The sequence below is a fragment of the Nyctereutes procyonoides genome, unplaced genomic scaffold, assembly GCF_905146905.1.
Source record: "Nyctereutes procyonoides isolate TBG_1078 unplaced genomic scaffold, NYPRO_anot_genome, whole genome shotgun sequence".
NCBI lineage: Eukaryota > Metazoa > Chordata > Mammalia > Carnivora > Canidae > Nyctereutes > Nyctereutes procyonoides.
Window position 1 is genome coordinate 12,184,537 of NW_026575052.1, and position 16,239 is coordinate 12,200,775.

The 16,239-nt window shown below is 41.4% G+C and overlaps 1 protein-coding gene across 2 annotated transcripts in view; it reads left to right on the forward strand.

Moving 5' to 3' along the window:
- The window catches only part of ARID1A (AT-rich interaction domain 1A), a 68,973-nt gene that overhangs the window by 8,109 nt on the left and 44,625 nt on the right, over positions 1 to 16,239 (forward strand). The window lies entirely within an intron of this gene.

Consider the following 16,239-nt stretch of genomic DNA (forward strand, 5'->3'; position numbering starts at 1 on the left):
TTAGGCTGCTGCTATTTCTAAAGAATTGGGAGCTGTGCTGAAGCTGAGTTGCTTGGATCAGACGTTATATTGAGGGTTGATGGGTGGGTAAGCCTGCACATATGCAGTTTGCCCATCTGTTCACAGAAATAGCCTTTAATATTGTTTTTGATTAGGTTGGCTGTGGCCAAGAAGCTCATAAATGCTGCAAACACATGCTTATTCCTTACGGGAGCCTCTGAAATGCAGTGATATTGGTTTCTCTTTACCTGCTGGTTCATGTGCAACTGGACCACACATGATTTGTCACTTTTCAAGGGCTGTTAGTGCATGCTTAACAGCTGAAGATGCATGGAGAGACCCGTGCCAGGCTGCTACAGTGCTTTTACCTGGAAGAGAAGGCCAGGTTACACTGTTCCAGTATGCAAGTATGGAGTCTGGAATACAGATTCTAGTTTAGAAATCTCTCTTCCAATTTCTTTTGCCTTGCCATTCTGGCATTTTGTAAAGCGAGTTTCTAGTAACTCGAAATTGGGACACAGTGGTTCATCTGCCGTGGATAGCAGGGGAGTAGGGGCTTGAGATGAACTCCTTAGTCTCATCTAGGTTTTAGAGGAATCCAAGTTAGGGTGAATGTTGACCTAACATACCTTGAGTATCCTTCTCTGAAATTGTTCCTCCTCCCATTCAAGTGGGATGGAATTAGTTTTTTGAATGTAAAAGGACATCTGAATGAACTTTCATTTGTTTTTGTTAGTCATTTATACATACTAAAAGATGGTCTTGGGACAGGTTGAGTATTTCCCAGTGGCTTCTGGATTTTCTAAGGGTGTAGTGCAATGAGAAGTCTCTAATGCCAAGAATGCATTCCAACATGCTGCAGAGTAGGAAATTTGATCCCTAAAATGTTGACTTAGTGTTGGTTATGGTACATATTAGAAATCACCCAGTAATCCAGGACAGATTTTTGTCGCCCTCCAGGAAGCTAATGTTGATATGAAATACTAGGGGGCTTTGGGTACCGGGGCTATGTGCTCCGCAGGCCGAGTGCTGCTTAAATTGCCACCCATATGAAGAGGAAATGTGCCATGTGCTTTTTTTTCCTCTTTTGCATTTGGGCTTCCTTATGGTTTCATTGCTTCTGGGTTCCCAAGTCTGCAATGTTAGATATTAGACTTCCTCCTCCCTTGGCACGGGCACATTCATGATTTTCTGTGGCTCATCACCAGCAGCCAAGATTTTTGTATGCTTTTTCCCTCTTAAACTTGTTAGCTTTCAGCTTGCTTGTTTATAGACATCTCTGTTAAAAGGAACTCCCTGCTCAAGATCTAGCACCAGCATGACGGCAGCAGGGGAGCTTAGGGGTTGGTGTGATATCAGTCATTTAAAAACCCATTTTGCTGTGTGCTTGGTGGTTTTTATTTTGCCTCCTGTTTTCCTTGAGGTCACAACTTGCTTCCTGGGCATGAGTGCATCTGGGTCCAGCTGTTTACTCTCAACTGACTTACGCCTGGTATACTTTGACTTTAAGCAGAATGTGAGTTCAGCCACGTGGTAGATGATTAAAGACTCCATAGTGCTGGGCACTTCCTTTTAGAGGAAACAAAAATGTCTTTGGGCTCTTCTTGAACAGTGATTTCCCCCTCTCTCTGGGTAGACCTTATTATGGCTTTCACTTGTCCTTAGTGAACAAATCACCTGAGCAGAAATGTGAGAATTAGTTGCTGTTTGTTATTGTGTCTTGTCTGATGCATACAGATTGCTTAAGGTGGTAGAGCTCTTGGGTTAGTCCACCAGTAATAGGCTTCTAACTTTTTACCTGTTTAGGAATCTGGCTGCAAGAGATAACTCTATTATAAAGGATTTGGGGAACAGTTCTATAGGCAGTTGATATATAATTTTGTCCTGGGCTGGGAATAGGCTGAGAATCTCACTGAGATCCCAATTTTCAAATGATGGCATGATGTAGGTGAGTATTAATGACAACGACCATGCATTTGAGCACTTAACAGTGAGCCAAGTTTTTGCTGGGTCTCTCCATGAATTTACTTATTTAATCTTCAAAACCACAACAGGTGGGTTGTATTGTTACTCCTCCCACTTTACAGATGAGGAAATAGAGTAAAAATGAGAAATTTGCCCAAGGGCAAAAAGCTAGTAAAAGGTAGAGTTCTGATATGAATAAAGGTTTGTCTGATTCTCTAGAGCTGTAACATAAAATACTAAATTTGTTTCCTCAAAATAAATTATTTAAGCACTAAGACTTATTGGGACATTATTTTTGTAATAGCCTGGAACTCTTAAATGGGGTGAAAGATTAAAAGCCTTTATTTTTTTTAATTGATTTTTTCAGTATTGGATACTTCATTTTATTTTTTAAGATTTATTTATTCAGAGAGAGAGAGAGAGAGAGGGGCAGAGACACAGGCAGAGGGAGAAGCAGGCTCCATGCAGGAAGCCTGACGTGGGACTCGATCCCGGGTCTCCAGGATCACACCCCGGCTGCAGGCGGTGCTAAATCACTGCGCCACTGGGGCTGCCCTAAAAGCCTTTAGTTACAGTTGTACATTATGCCTAAATTTCTGTCCATCTAGAATTTTATTTAAGTTTCTGATAAATGGCCATGTGATCTCAATGGTAAGAATTGGCAACATTTGATCCTCAAGCCACTTTCTTTTCGAGAGGGATCTTTGAGTAGAGTGAGGGTAGGGGTGGGATTGAGGCTCATAGACTCCTTCACTTAGATCAAAGTGAGAGTAACTTGCATTATGGGAGTATTTGCAGAGTGATTTTACTTTCTATGACTTGGAGCACTTGCAGGAGAGGCAAGGATTACTGTCTTAATTTCCATTAGGGGAAAGTGAACACATAAAGATTAAGTACCTCACACAAAGTTCCATGGCAGAAACAGCTCTATAACCAAAGTTTAAAGTTCCCTTAGGCTGTGTGACTTTAGGTAAGTCACTTAACTTCTTTGAATCTGTATCCTCAACTATATAATGAGGAAAAAATACCAGGCTTTAATAAATATTAAAAAGATATATGAAAGTACTATTATCAAATAAAACTTGAACATGACTCCTAGTTGGTAGAGAGGCCCCTGCTTGAGAGTGGGATAGTACTGATGGGTTAAAGACAGTTGGTCTTCACTGAATTAAAATCTATCCTATAGTTCTTAGCTAAATATGTTATATTAATGCTTAAAAATATTTTTTTTATTAAGTACTTGTTCTAGTTTGAGAAATAGATTAGTGCAGTGGTTCTCTATGGGGTTCCTAACATCAGCATCAGCATTACCTGGGCCCAGTTTAGAAGAGTAAAGGGGCGCCTGGGTGGCTCTGTCAGTTAAGCTTCCGACTCGTGATTTTAGTTCACATCTTGATCCTCAGGGTCATGAATTCAAGCCCCACATTGGGCTCCATGCTGGGTGTGGAGCGTACCTAAGAGAAAGAAAGAAAGAAAAATGCAAATATTCATCCAAACCTACTGAATCCAGAACTCTAGCAGGGTGTTTTAACAGGTCCTCCAGGCCATTGTGATGCACACCCAAGTTAGAGCTATCAGATTGATGCATTTATGCTCAACTGTGCTACAGAGTATATCTGAATTACCTGAGGGGCTTTTTCCAGTTTACATCATAGGCTGGTATTTCAGATGTATCTGCTCCTTTCATGATGTGAGAGAGTTACTGGATAGAGAAAAGGTTAAAAGTGTTTGGGGTTGTGGGAGAAGAAAGGAAATACTTTTGAGATGGATCTTCTATGCAATAATGATAAACTCCAGTGACCGAACAGATCTGTTTCTTTATAGGGCTTGGCGACTCCTTGCCTTGCATTTCTCTTAGCTCTTTGGTGACATGTAGTATGAAGATAATCTGAATCTGTGGTACTGGTTGTTTGATGAAGGTGGAAAAGTTCATTGTAGGATGGTGACTGTGTGGTCACTAGGTATGATCAGCCAAGTAAATTGCCTAAGAAAGTGATTCTTGAAAATGCTGCTCATAGGCCAGTTTGGGAGCTTTGGTTAAATGTTATGATTTCCCTTCTGCTTGTGATGGCCAGCTGATCTGAGAACAGGGCCTGTGGTGATCTGGTGGTCTCTCGGTAGGTCATCCTTAATGACCTCCCTCCCTCTCTCACCCCTTAGTCTCCAGTGGCTAGCCAGAGTTTTGCTGTGATTCCTTTCTTTGTGTCCCTTGTTGTGAAGTTCTAACAAATAAACCCTGTACATTAACTCCATACAAGCTGCCCATCTTTGAAGTGGATGAGGTCTCTCTGATGAGTGAACGTTTGAGCCAAGACCTGTCCCCAGTTGTATGACTTAATAAATAATGATTGTGCTTGGCACAGAAATGGAAGTTGAGAAATGGTCAGGTAATAAACAGTAACAATGCAAAACCTCGTGGAGAACCAGTGTTCTAGTACAACTGTGCTTTCTGAAAGCCTGGTGTGGTTTCTGTATCGATCTCATTACAAGTTTCCTTGTACCAGGCCTCTTTTCCCTCCTAGCCTGAGGAGTGACGGTGTGATCACCGTGACCCAGCTGCGATGAAGGCCAAAGCTTCTAGGAGGCAGTGTGCTGACAGTTTGATCTGTGATTTGACATTTGTAGGTACAGACAAATAATTCTAGTAGGGAGTCATATGTTCTTTGTGTGTGCTTGTGTGTGTGTTTTAAACTTTATCATCCCTCTGCCTTCTAGCTTGATTTTTCTCTTATTTTTTCGCTTTTTCATTCTCTCTTTTGGTGGTGTCTAACTTTAAGTAGAATGCAGAGCACATGGAGACCTAGTTTTACCACATAGAGCTGGTAAAATGTCTTTAAAGTACTGAAGATGCAACTTAAACCACTTTCAGATCAACATCAGTTCAGTGAAAAGATTCCTGGTCTCTCTGTACCTCTTTTGGAGGTACTTGCCCAAGTAGAGGCAGGAAAGGCCTTTGTCTAATTAATAAACAGAAGTTTTCCTAAATGATCTCTACCTCTTCTCTCTTTTCCCCACTTTATTGGTCTGCAGACTGTTTCTTAGCCCTCCTTAATCTGTTTATGGGGTTGTGTTGGTACAGGACAGATTTGTAACATTTTGTTTTTCTTTCTAGTCTGTGATTTGAATCTTTTGCTTTTCCAAAGCAACGTTGAATCGGCTTCTTTAAAACCCCTACATAAAACCTCAAGTGACCAATATGTGGTCTCATTATGGTATTTTGGGTTAAAATGAGATTGAGATAGCTGGGTTCATTCACCCAGACACATTCACCAGAAGGGAATTCTGACTATCAAGATAGTCTTGAATAAGACCATCTCCAAAGAGTATATGAGCCAGAACAGACTTGGGGATGGGGGGGGGGGCGGTGAAGAAGAGATAAATTTTAGCTAGATTTACATAACTTAGCATGCCAAGTATCCATCTCAGTTTGATTATACTAGCCAGAGATAGCAAATAAAGAGACAAATAAGCTTCAGAAAAGATAGCTGGTAACTTTGGTCTGGTTCAGTATATTTCTGGTATAAGTGATGAAGCCAGGGACTCTGAGACACATTCTTGTGAACAGTGGTATAGAGGAGGTGGGTGCCAATGTACTTTTGGAGCTGAAAAGAGCTGGAAAACATACAGGACTCTACAGCTTTTCATTTGGGGAATTGCTGACCTTAAAAAAGCCTGAGGATTTGGAGGCACCTAATCTTAATAAGGTTGGCTGTGCCCTGGGCCATTCTTTAACTTACTTGATTGTCCCTGTTTCAGTTCAGAGTAGACTTAAGGGGACCAGGTGAAAGATCTTCATATTTGGAAAGTGGTCCAAGGCAGCCCCAGGAATTAAATAACCATAGTGGCATTGCTGCTTCTCAGTGTCTTTACAGAACTTGATTGGATTGGTGACAAACGGAATCTCCGACTGCATGTAAATCAAGTTCCTACAGCTCAGTGATGTGTCACAGATACCTTTTTTAGTACAGAAGGAGAAATTTTGGCAGGATGTAGAACTGTGCACTTAAGAGAAATTTGGGATCTTTTTATATAACCCATGCAAGACCAGTCCAAGTTTGGAGTTAGAGATAAAATAAAAGGAGTGGGGGGGGGGATGAGAGCTTTTTAAAGAGAAAGCAAATGAGGCCTTAAAGTTTTGCAACTAGGAGCAGCTTTGGCCTTTGCCTTTCGTGTTTGTTTTTGAGCAGTTATCTGCGAAGCAGTTTAATATGGAAGAAGGAAGAGTATTTTAGAAACTAGGTCAGAAGAAGTAGGTGTGATTTAGAAGTGTTGTCTTTATTGAAAAGTTGCTATGTACCCTCCTGGGTGAAGCTCTGTTTATAACGTTACACGACCCTTGTCTCTCCGTGTATTCCTTAAGCGTACCATTTCACTTAATGATAAGGGATAAGTAAGCAGGGCAGAAAATATCTAAAAACCTGTGCCTCTCAGTTCGGCTTGTGGTCCATCCACACTAAGGTCCTTTCTCTAGTAGAAACACCAAAGAATGGTTTGTGGGAGGAAGTATCTTTTACTGGTGTCAACTCATACCACCTCATGTGGGTAGCAAGGTCTATACATTGTTTTCAATTATTGAGCATGTATTGGGATGCAGTAACCCAACCTATTTTTCTTGGATACATCAAGATTTCCTAGACTTTGATCATATTCCCCATTTCTCAGGAATTTTCAGGAAAATAACTTTTTCTTAGCTCGCTTAATGCCCAGTCCTGGTATTGACTTACTTGCCAATGTAAGAAGTCTTATAACAGAACTTTTATTGGAAAACCTGTGAGTACCTACCTTCCATTTGCCGGTTGCTTACAGTAATGCAACAAATATTTACTGAACTTCTGCAATGTATCAGTCACTGTGTTGTGAACATAGGAGTCCTAATTTCTGCCTCCATGAAGTACTTTCTAGTGGGGAAAGATGTAAGTAAATAATTACAAGTAACCATAATTAAATTGTAATAAATGTGCTGGAGAAGTACCACCTTCAGTAAATTATCTTCCAACTATTTTTTAAAGTGAATTTTTATTTATGATTACCTTGGCTACTGGGTGGCTTTGTAATATTGGGCTCTTGGGATGGGTACTGGTCAGTTCTGATTCCCTTTCCCTTCACTGCTCCAGGGTCAAGTGTTACAGGAAATTCTCCATCTAAGATTGGACTTGTAATGGGCTAGAGTCCATTGTTTCTCATCGAGGCTCTTCTTTGTGTGGAGATGCATTGCAGGACATTTGGCATCCTGCTCCCCAGGTAATAAATGCCAGTAGCACCACAGAGTTGATGTGATAACCAAAAAAAAGGCACTTGCATACATTTATTTCCAAACACTTCTCAGGGGTTTAATATTGTCCTGGTTGAAAACTATTGGGCTTTACTGTCAGGATTCTTGGGAGGAGAATCCTTGGGATTCCTTTGGGAGAACAGACTGAAAGTAGGTAGAGCTTGAAAACTGGACTGGTCAACCCTTTTGATGTCTGACCTGTATGTTCTTGATTTTTAAGCTGGTATTTTGAAAGTGCTTCCAACTTATTCTGCTTTTTCTCTTATTGAGGGTAGAGGGAACTAATGTCTGTTGTATGTGTAGTTTATGAATTGGTACTTTAACAAGCATTTCACGTATTTAATCATTTCAATGGTCTTATATCTTTGTTAGTTTTTAATCCCCATTATATGGATGGTTCTGGTGCCAAGGAAAGTGACTTGCTCAAAGTAGTTTCAAAGCCTGTGCTTTTTTTTCTTTTTTAAAAGGCATATCCTCAGTCTATTTGTTAGTTAACCTCTAGTTGATCACTTTGGGTTTCTAGTCTTGAGAGTATGAGACCAGACCTTAAGTGTTCTAGTTGCCTACCCTTGTTTCTGGAAATTTAGGACTTGATAGCAAAATTGTGGGTGCTAGAGGATATAACAGTCAATTAAACACACATCTACCTCTAGTACCTCTTGACACATACCCACTAGCTTATATATTCTAGTCTAGGATATAGACATTAAACAAGATAAGTAGTAAACCATAGTCTTCTAGTGATACATGCTCAGGAGAAAAGTTAATCATGGACCAGGTCTAAGGTGTGCAGGATTGAAATTTTATTTATTTATTTATTTTAAAATTTTATTTATTCATGAGAGACACAGAGAGGCAGGGACCTAGGCAGAGGGGAGAAGCAGACTCCCTGCGGGGAGCCCAATATAGGACTCAATCCCAGGATCCTGGGATCATGACCTGAGCCAAAGGCAGATAGATGCTCAACCACTGAGCTACCCAGGTGCCCCACGGGATTGAAATTTTAGATGCGTTCACCAGGGAAGGCCAAGTTAAAGTGTTACTTGATGTGGAAGAGAGCTATACTAATATACCTAAAGAAAGTGTATTCCTGGTGGAGATGGGTGAGGCCAGAGTATGTCCAACTGGTTTGAGGAAGAGGGTTTTGTTTTAATGTATTAACTCGGTTCATTCAGCCTAAAGAGTGCTACTATTGTCTCTATTCTGTTGATGCAGAAACTGAGGGATGGAGAAGTCGAAGACCTTGCAAAGGCAGAGCTCTTAACCATTGTGTAGGACTGGCCACCCAGGGCCAAAGCATTTTCTCTGCAAGAATGAGGTTAGGAATTGCAAGGCCTCTAGAATTTCACTTTCTCTTCCACAGTCCTCTTTCTTTTCCTACTTTTAAAGAAGGAAAGTTTGTTTTACACACAAGTCTTTACCAACCTGGAGCTTATAGTCTAGCCTAGGATAGAGACACGAACAGGATAAGTATATAGTATGTTAGTGATAACGTGTTTAGGTGAACAGGACAATGTAGGGACTTGGTAGAGGAATTTGGGAAAGCTTGGCTTTTGACTGAGAATGCTGCTTATTTATTTGGGAATCTGGGACTCTGAGGTGCATTCCTGGTGGTTTCTCTATCGGCCAGGCACTGCCCTCTTTAGACCATTGTTTGGTTAAGGAAACTGAATGTGCATCTGAGTTCTAGAGTCCTTGGTACTGGAGATGGGAGGAGTTTTGGAAAGAGGGCATGTGGCCCAAATGCTCCCAGACTGGACATGAGAATCGCCTGAGGAGATTTACTGGCCTTGTCCCAGAGCTGCTGATTCAGAATCTGGAGGGCAGGATTCCACTGTGTTGCTGAGGAGGTTAAGGTACAACCTGGTTAGTACTTTGCTACTGTTCCCCTCCCCCCACCCTACCATCCCCAGTCTACCCCAGGGAGTTGGTCAGAGAACTAGGATGAGGACCCAGGTGTCCTTTCAGTCTAGTACTCTTTACCATGTTGTGCTGCTCCCTTACTCTTGAGATTAAAAAGTTGTAAAGAAGAGGATGTTTAATTTTATCAAATGGCATTTCAGTTCCTGTTTAATCATCTTCTTGGGGCCTTACTGTTTTTAAAACCTGGGATTGAGGCAGTACCTAAAGAGGAATTCTTTTTCAAGAAGCTGTGTGGTTTCCTCAGAGGCTTTTGTAATTCGTTGGAAATGGGAGAGATTGGTTAGGTAAATTTGGCCTTTCAAAAAAGTGATCTTCATCATTTTCAGAAGAGCATATTCTCTGTGAAAGGTGGCTAATGAAAGTGCTCTGGATGAGGACTTTATCATTTGTTGAGTTCATTAGTTTGGTGCTATTGCTGCATTATTTGAAGGACTCTTTCTGGAACCAAAGAAGAAATAAAGAAAATAGCAGCCACCTGGTTGTGGTTTTTCTGGCATGCCTCATTTGGGTGGACAGCTGTGAGGTGGTTATTACAGTTGGCTCTCATAATCTGTTTGAGTTTGCTAGGTGATTCAATGATTTACCTCTTTGGTCTCTTTTTTTCTACCCTTAGAGAGTTTTCTCTGATCATCTGATTTGGAAAGAGCATAGTTAGCCTAAATATCTCTGAGCCAGGGAGAGAGGCACCTTGTTCTCTATCACTTTAGAGACAGAGTATGGGTTGGAAAGTCGAGTCTGATGTCTGAGTGCAGCCCCTCCTAGGGATTTGGTTAGGCTGGTGCTTCAGGTGATGGCTTTGAAATGAGTTCTTAGTCTGCAAAGGAGGAACACGCCCTAATTTTCTAGAATCATTTCTGTAAACAGAATAGGGTTAATAGAACTTTTCATTGAGTTGATTTTTAAATTTACATTCAATTTGGACACTTAGAGAATTTTGTAAGTTTTTTTATATTATACCTCTTTGCAGTGATAGTGGTAATTTCTCTCTCCCAGAGGCAGATGACCAGTTGCTTAGAACTTGAATGAACGAGAACTAGAATGAATTGTTTTTCATCTCTCGTAAGGTAGAAATTTTGGGGTGTGATTCTCAGGTTAAGGAGGACAACAATTTTAGGCTGAGTGGGTTTGATTTCCTGGGTCAGGTGTTGGTCTGATGAGGTTGTTTTGTTTTTTTTTTCTTTCTATCATCAGCTTAGCTTCAGAAAAATCTTAAATACTGTCTCTGGGTGAGGCCAAATTGGAGGTTAAGGAATGTCTTATTGTCATCCTAGGCCCATGAACAGTAGGGAAACCTGACTGCTTAAAATGCAAAACAAAATGAAGGAAGTCTCCTTATTTTAGGAGACAGAATCTGAGGATGGAACTAAATAAACAAGCAGGTTTCTGGGCAGTTTCTCTTCAGGTTGGGTGGGGGTCCTTGACCAATTTTCCCAGCCATGAAATACTGGAGGAGTAAGAAAAGGATGAAGAGGTTTGGATACAGATGTGGCTGGGGAAGAGGGCACAGTGAGAATAATTTACTCTGGTTAATTATTGTGTACCAAGGTAAAAAGGGTAGTTCTTTTTAGGGGAGTCTATTCTGTCCATCCTAGGATCCCAGTGGAGCCACGTGGAGCTTGGGGGAAGCTGAAAGCGTTGATTGGGAGAGGTCTTACCTTTTATATTTGTCCCTGCCTGGAATGCTCCTCAACAGGGGAGGGTCCCAAACGGGAACTGGATCAACAGCTGCCGCCTGTCCCTGTAATCACAGGAAGCTGAGGCCGGGTGCCTTTGTATGGGAGCTCCGCAGCCAGACAATAGTTTGTGCTGGCGGGGCCATGTGGCGAGTCACGTGACCTGGGGCTGTTTTCTGCCGGGGTCCTTACCCATCTGTTCTCTCGGCTCTTTCTGGGTTATCAGGCCCCAGTCCAAGTCCTCCCAGGCAGCCAGCTTCATGGCCAGAGATTACGAGCACTAACCTTCCTGGCAGGGGCGGTGTGGCTTCGCGTTTATGCAGATTAGCCATGTGTTTCTCACTTCAAGGCGTTCCACAGGAAAAGCCTTTTCCTGTGTTTGGCTCTCAGTGGGCGGTTCCCAGCTTACTGTACTGGGACTCAGCAAGCAGCAGGCGTGCACGAGAGGGATCACAGTACACTGGCCCCCTCCCATTCCACCTCCAGTGCTACGTCACCACAACACAACCGCTCGCGCTCTCATACTGTTGGTGTCATTCATTCGGTGCCAAGATTGCTTTAAAAAATTCCCTTGGCCCCAGTTCAAACAGGAGTACAGCTGGGATGTGTTAGATTTTAGGCAGTCTGCCCTCAATTTGAGATGAGTTATAAATAGCAGTGCCGACTTCCTTAACTACCGCTCTCTGAGGTAAAATGCAGGTTAATTACTGTGGGAATCAATTAGGGGGTGCTTTCGGTTAAAGAGCCAGGGATGCCTTTTTTTATTGTTATTATTAAAAGTCATACAACAAATCTGGCCAGGAATGAATTGAAAGCACAAGGAGTAAGAAATAATATTTAAATGTCCAAATTCCAGGTTATGGCACTAAGTTTATACTGACCCCAACTAGTTGGCATTTAGGATGACAGAACAAATGGTAGTCAAGACTTGTTTCTGATGGACACCTTTTCGGCAGCCCTGGCCCATCCATCTCTGCTCCTGTTCTTTCCAGTCTTTGGGTACCAAATCTGGTTCCTTAAACATTTGCTGCCTGGTCACTTCCTTTCAGTATCTTTGGGTTGAGACTGAAGCCAGAGCTTTCTTAGGTGGGACTTTTTTTTCAGGAAAATTAAGTTTATCTTTCTTGGTGCCACTACAGAATGGTGTGATACATTTTGGTGAGTAGTATCTTTTCTACTTGTAAGTTTGAAGGAAGAGGGCATTGAGGGTGGTCTTCTCTGTCCTCTCAGTCACAGTCAGAATTTGAAAAATTTGAAGTTTGTTCTATCTCAGCAATCCTGAAGGTTGTTAGGGCTTTCCTTGGTGCAATAAGAAGTTGTAAGGGATCCCACCATTAGCCCACTGGTCTGGAGGGGCATATAATTTCTTTTGCCTGGAATAGAGGGACTCTAAGCAAATGCTTAGTCAACAAGCTGTTCTGAATATATTCAGAGGATCTAGCCTACTAGGCATCCTTGCCTTTGATGCCCCTAAACTGCATCTTCTGATGCGTTTTATTTGGCACACAGTTTGTGACATGGCCAGTGATCTGGAAAGAGATAAGTGGTAGATGGAATTGGATTTTTTTTCCTTATGGCTCTTTCCCTCTTTTTTATTTTTATTTTTTAATGAATGCAGGAGAGTATATAGCAAGGGGCCCTACTTTCCTGATCAAGGGGACAGCATTTTCCTCTCATTTATGTGTCTTTGTGGCAGAGCCTTTGCTTTTGAAGTGTAATCACAGTAATCTACTCCTGTGGTTTCCTATTGAAAGAGTTTCTTCTCCATCATTCCCAGAGTGGAATATCTGGCTCTTTGCAACCAGAGTTTGATGTTTGCCATCCCCTGCCTCTTCCTTGGTGCCTGCTTGACTGCTGATACTGGCTTTTCTGTCTTGCATGTAGTAGGAATTTTTCTGGCTTAAAATTGCTATTTTCCAATAAAACTGATTAGTGATGATTTAAGGCCCCTTCTCTGTTATGAGAGATTGTAAGATGGCATTTCATCTATAACTACAAATCACAAATCTTTCACAATAGTTTTAAATGTCAGAAGTGTGAGTTAGGTCTCTACCTCTTCTGATACGAACAGATGTTTAACTTTGACATGAGACCAGAGTAGTCAGATTGTTTGAACTGACTATATTTTAGTTTGCAATGCTGCTGATTCTGTTGGTGATAAATGTTTGGTGAAGGGAAGGGGTCAGAAATCTGATGTCCTGGAAGGGGAAATGTCTTAATTTTATTTTTAGAATAAGAATTTCTTTGACTTGCATTTATTTTTGGCCTACAAAGATTTCCTAAAGTTGATAGAGGAATCCTTGAAACCTTTATTATCTATCCCCCGCTTAAGTAACTGTCCTCCATTTGGAGTACAGGAACCTAGATATGAGGGAGCAAAAGGTGACTTTTTGTTTTTAAGCAGTATGTTTGAGGATGTCTTTGCAGTTTGAAGACTTCTCTGGTGTAGGATGGCACATAAGAATCTTCTCAAAAGTGTGCTTGTTTTCTCTTGGCTGTTTGTTCCACCCTGCCCTCTTTTTTTCTTTCAGTTCAATCCACATTTTTTTTTCTTCCCTCAAAGTCATAGCCTGGTTTAGGGTGCACCCTGGCCCTATGGCTAGATGATTTGATCTGGGCTTTCTCCCCATAGTGTCCCCTACCTACTTTTTACAGTAGGGCAGCCTAGCACATTGGAGTTACTGACCCCTAGCTCTGCATTAAAGGACTTCGAAGGGAAAAACACCCAATCTCTGGCTTCCTAGTCTTGAGAGATGCAGTCAGTTAACTAGACAACTAAGTGGTAATTCTTACAATTCTGACTGAATTTACTCTAGGACATTTAGAAATGTGGCAGATTGAGAGTGTGTTGAAGAATGGGAAGTGCCTTCCTGTTGAAGGGTTGTTTTTGCTAGTGAAAGCCATTGTGGATAGGAGGGCGAGGCAGGATACCATTGTGTAGAGCTAGGCATGCCTAGGTGGATGTGAAACTGAAAAATGTGTAGAACTGGAGCACACTGTGGAGGGTTTTAGAGCCAGGCAGAAGCACTATTTATCATTATCGATAATAGTTACTACTTATTGGACATTTAAATACCAGGCACTGTGTGTAGTGTGTTCATTTTATTTTTGTTTTTCAAGATTTATTTATTGAGGGTGGGGAAGGGGCAGAGGGAGAGAATCCTAAGCAGACTCCCTGCTGAGCGTGGAGCCCCAGGTGGGGCTTGATCTCACAACCCTGAGATTATGACCTGAGCTGAAGCCAAGAGTTGGGTGCTCAACTGACTGAGGCACCCAGGCGCTCCAAGTTATGTGCATTTTAGGTGAAAAAGTTTTCTCTGTTTAGATGGACTTATGTTCAAGATCAGACAGTGATAGAGTTAGGATTTGAGCTCAAGTTTACAGACTTACTACATTCTTTACTGTTTCTATGTAATACTGTACCGGATGTAAATAGGAAGTTTGGAGCTATTGGTGAACAGGGAAAGATGAAAACGATTTGTGAGCATTGCTCTAGAACTGTGCGGTCCAGTATGACAGTCACTAGCCACATGTGGTTATTTGAATTTGATTAAAAGTAAATAAAAATAATTCAGTTTCTCAGTTACACTAGCCATATTTTTAAATACCTGTCACATGTCACAGAAAATTTTATTGGACAGGGTGTCTCTAGATCTCAGTTAATAGTATACATTAGAGTCAGCCAAGAATCTTAAGGGGTGGAAGGGGTGGGGAAGCCCAAGCCCTTCCAGATTCACTAAGTTGGAATCTCTGGGGAGAGACCCAGGCATTTCTGCGGCCTCACAGAAAATTCTGATCTGTAGCCCTGGTTGATAGCTACTGCTCTAGAAGCTCCACAGTAACCATGGTAATGACTGCCCCTCTTGTGTTATGAGGAGACCTGGATTGACAGAGATACCTAGAGTGGGCTAGTCTCTCTGTTCAGCAAATGTAGTCTCTTCACCTGAGGGCCACATGGACAGCAGCTGCAGTTGGGGATGAGATGAGGATCTGGTCGTTATATGCAGCATAATGTGGCTGTGTAAGCCCCTGAGCTCTTTATGGGATAGACTGGTGATGTTTTGGCTTCATTGCTAAGTGTATCTGGGGAAGACCACATGCTATTTATTACTCACTAGTCCAGTTGTTAAATTTGAATTTCCTAAACAGTCCCCAAAGAATTCATGTAGCTCCAAAATTAATGACAGACTTTTTTGGGGCTTCTGATACAGAGGGAGGACTTGTGCAAATATTGTTTAGGTGGGATTGTTAGAAACATCACTTTAGTAATATTGACATGCAGTAGTGATTTGGGATACAATTTTACTATGGTTCACTGTAGTTTAGAAACTTGAAGGGTGCTTCCATCCTCACTGTTACCTTTTTAGCTCAGACTTTGCTGCAGCCTAAGAATTTGCCTTTGCTTTTTCCCTCTTGGTGTTTAGAAGAGTTTCTGTGGCTTTTGTCTTACCCATTTTCCTCATGACAGTTCAACTCTCCCTCTATTATAAAAATATTTAGGTAGTACTCTGCCCCCAAAAGAAATGTGCAGAGAACCAGTTATCTGAATGTGCCTCCCTCCACTTATCTTAGAGGGCTTTTGTTGTTTTTTTAAGGTCTTATCTACCTTAAGTTATAGAATATTAACTACTGAATAGCAGTAACAGGAAGGGACCTTAAGTTTAATCTAGACCAGTGGTTCTTAAAGTGTGGCCTCTGGACCAGCAGCATCAAAATCACCATGGAACTATTACCAGTATATAACCTAGGCCCGACCCTGAACCTATAGAATCAGACACCTTAGGGATGAGTCTCATCAGCCTATGTTTTACCAAGCCCTGTAGGTGATTTTGATGCCTGCTAAAGTTTGAGAACCACTGAACTCCTTAATTTCAGGGCTAATGATATTCAGGCCCAGAGTATTAATATCTATTCCCCATTCCCAATTTAAGATTCAGTTCTCAAGTTTTGTGTCAAGTCCAGGCCTAATCTTCAACTTGGGTGTATCTATTTAAGGTGTTTAGAGACACCCCCTACTCTTATCCCCATTGATATAGGTAGGTATCTCTGGCTGGAAAACATGCTGGGCTCTGTCCTACCTATATAGATCCAATAGGATAGAATTGTGTTAGAAAGTGAATGAGCTGATTGAATCTGTTGTCCCACAAAGAGCTGAAAGAAAGCTGTGTTTGTAGCCAAATACTTGTGAATTGTATTTTGAACTTCCATTATTGGTGTACCTCTATATCTTGTCCTTTAAGGAGACAAAGGTTCTATCCTCTGTACACATTCAAACTCTTGAATATTAAAGGAGATGAACTTTTTAGTTGAGATGCCCAAGGCTCTAAATTCAGAGTCAACAACTATAACTTAGCCACATTATCCATTTGGAAGAAAGCACAAATGTAAGTGCTTGTGCCATAGTGT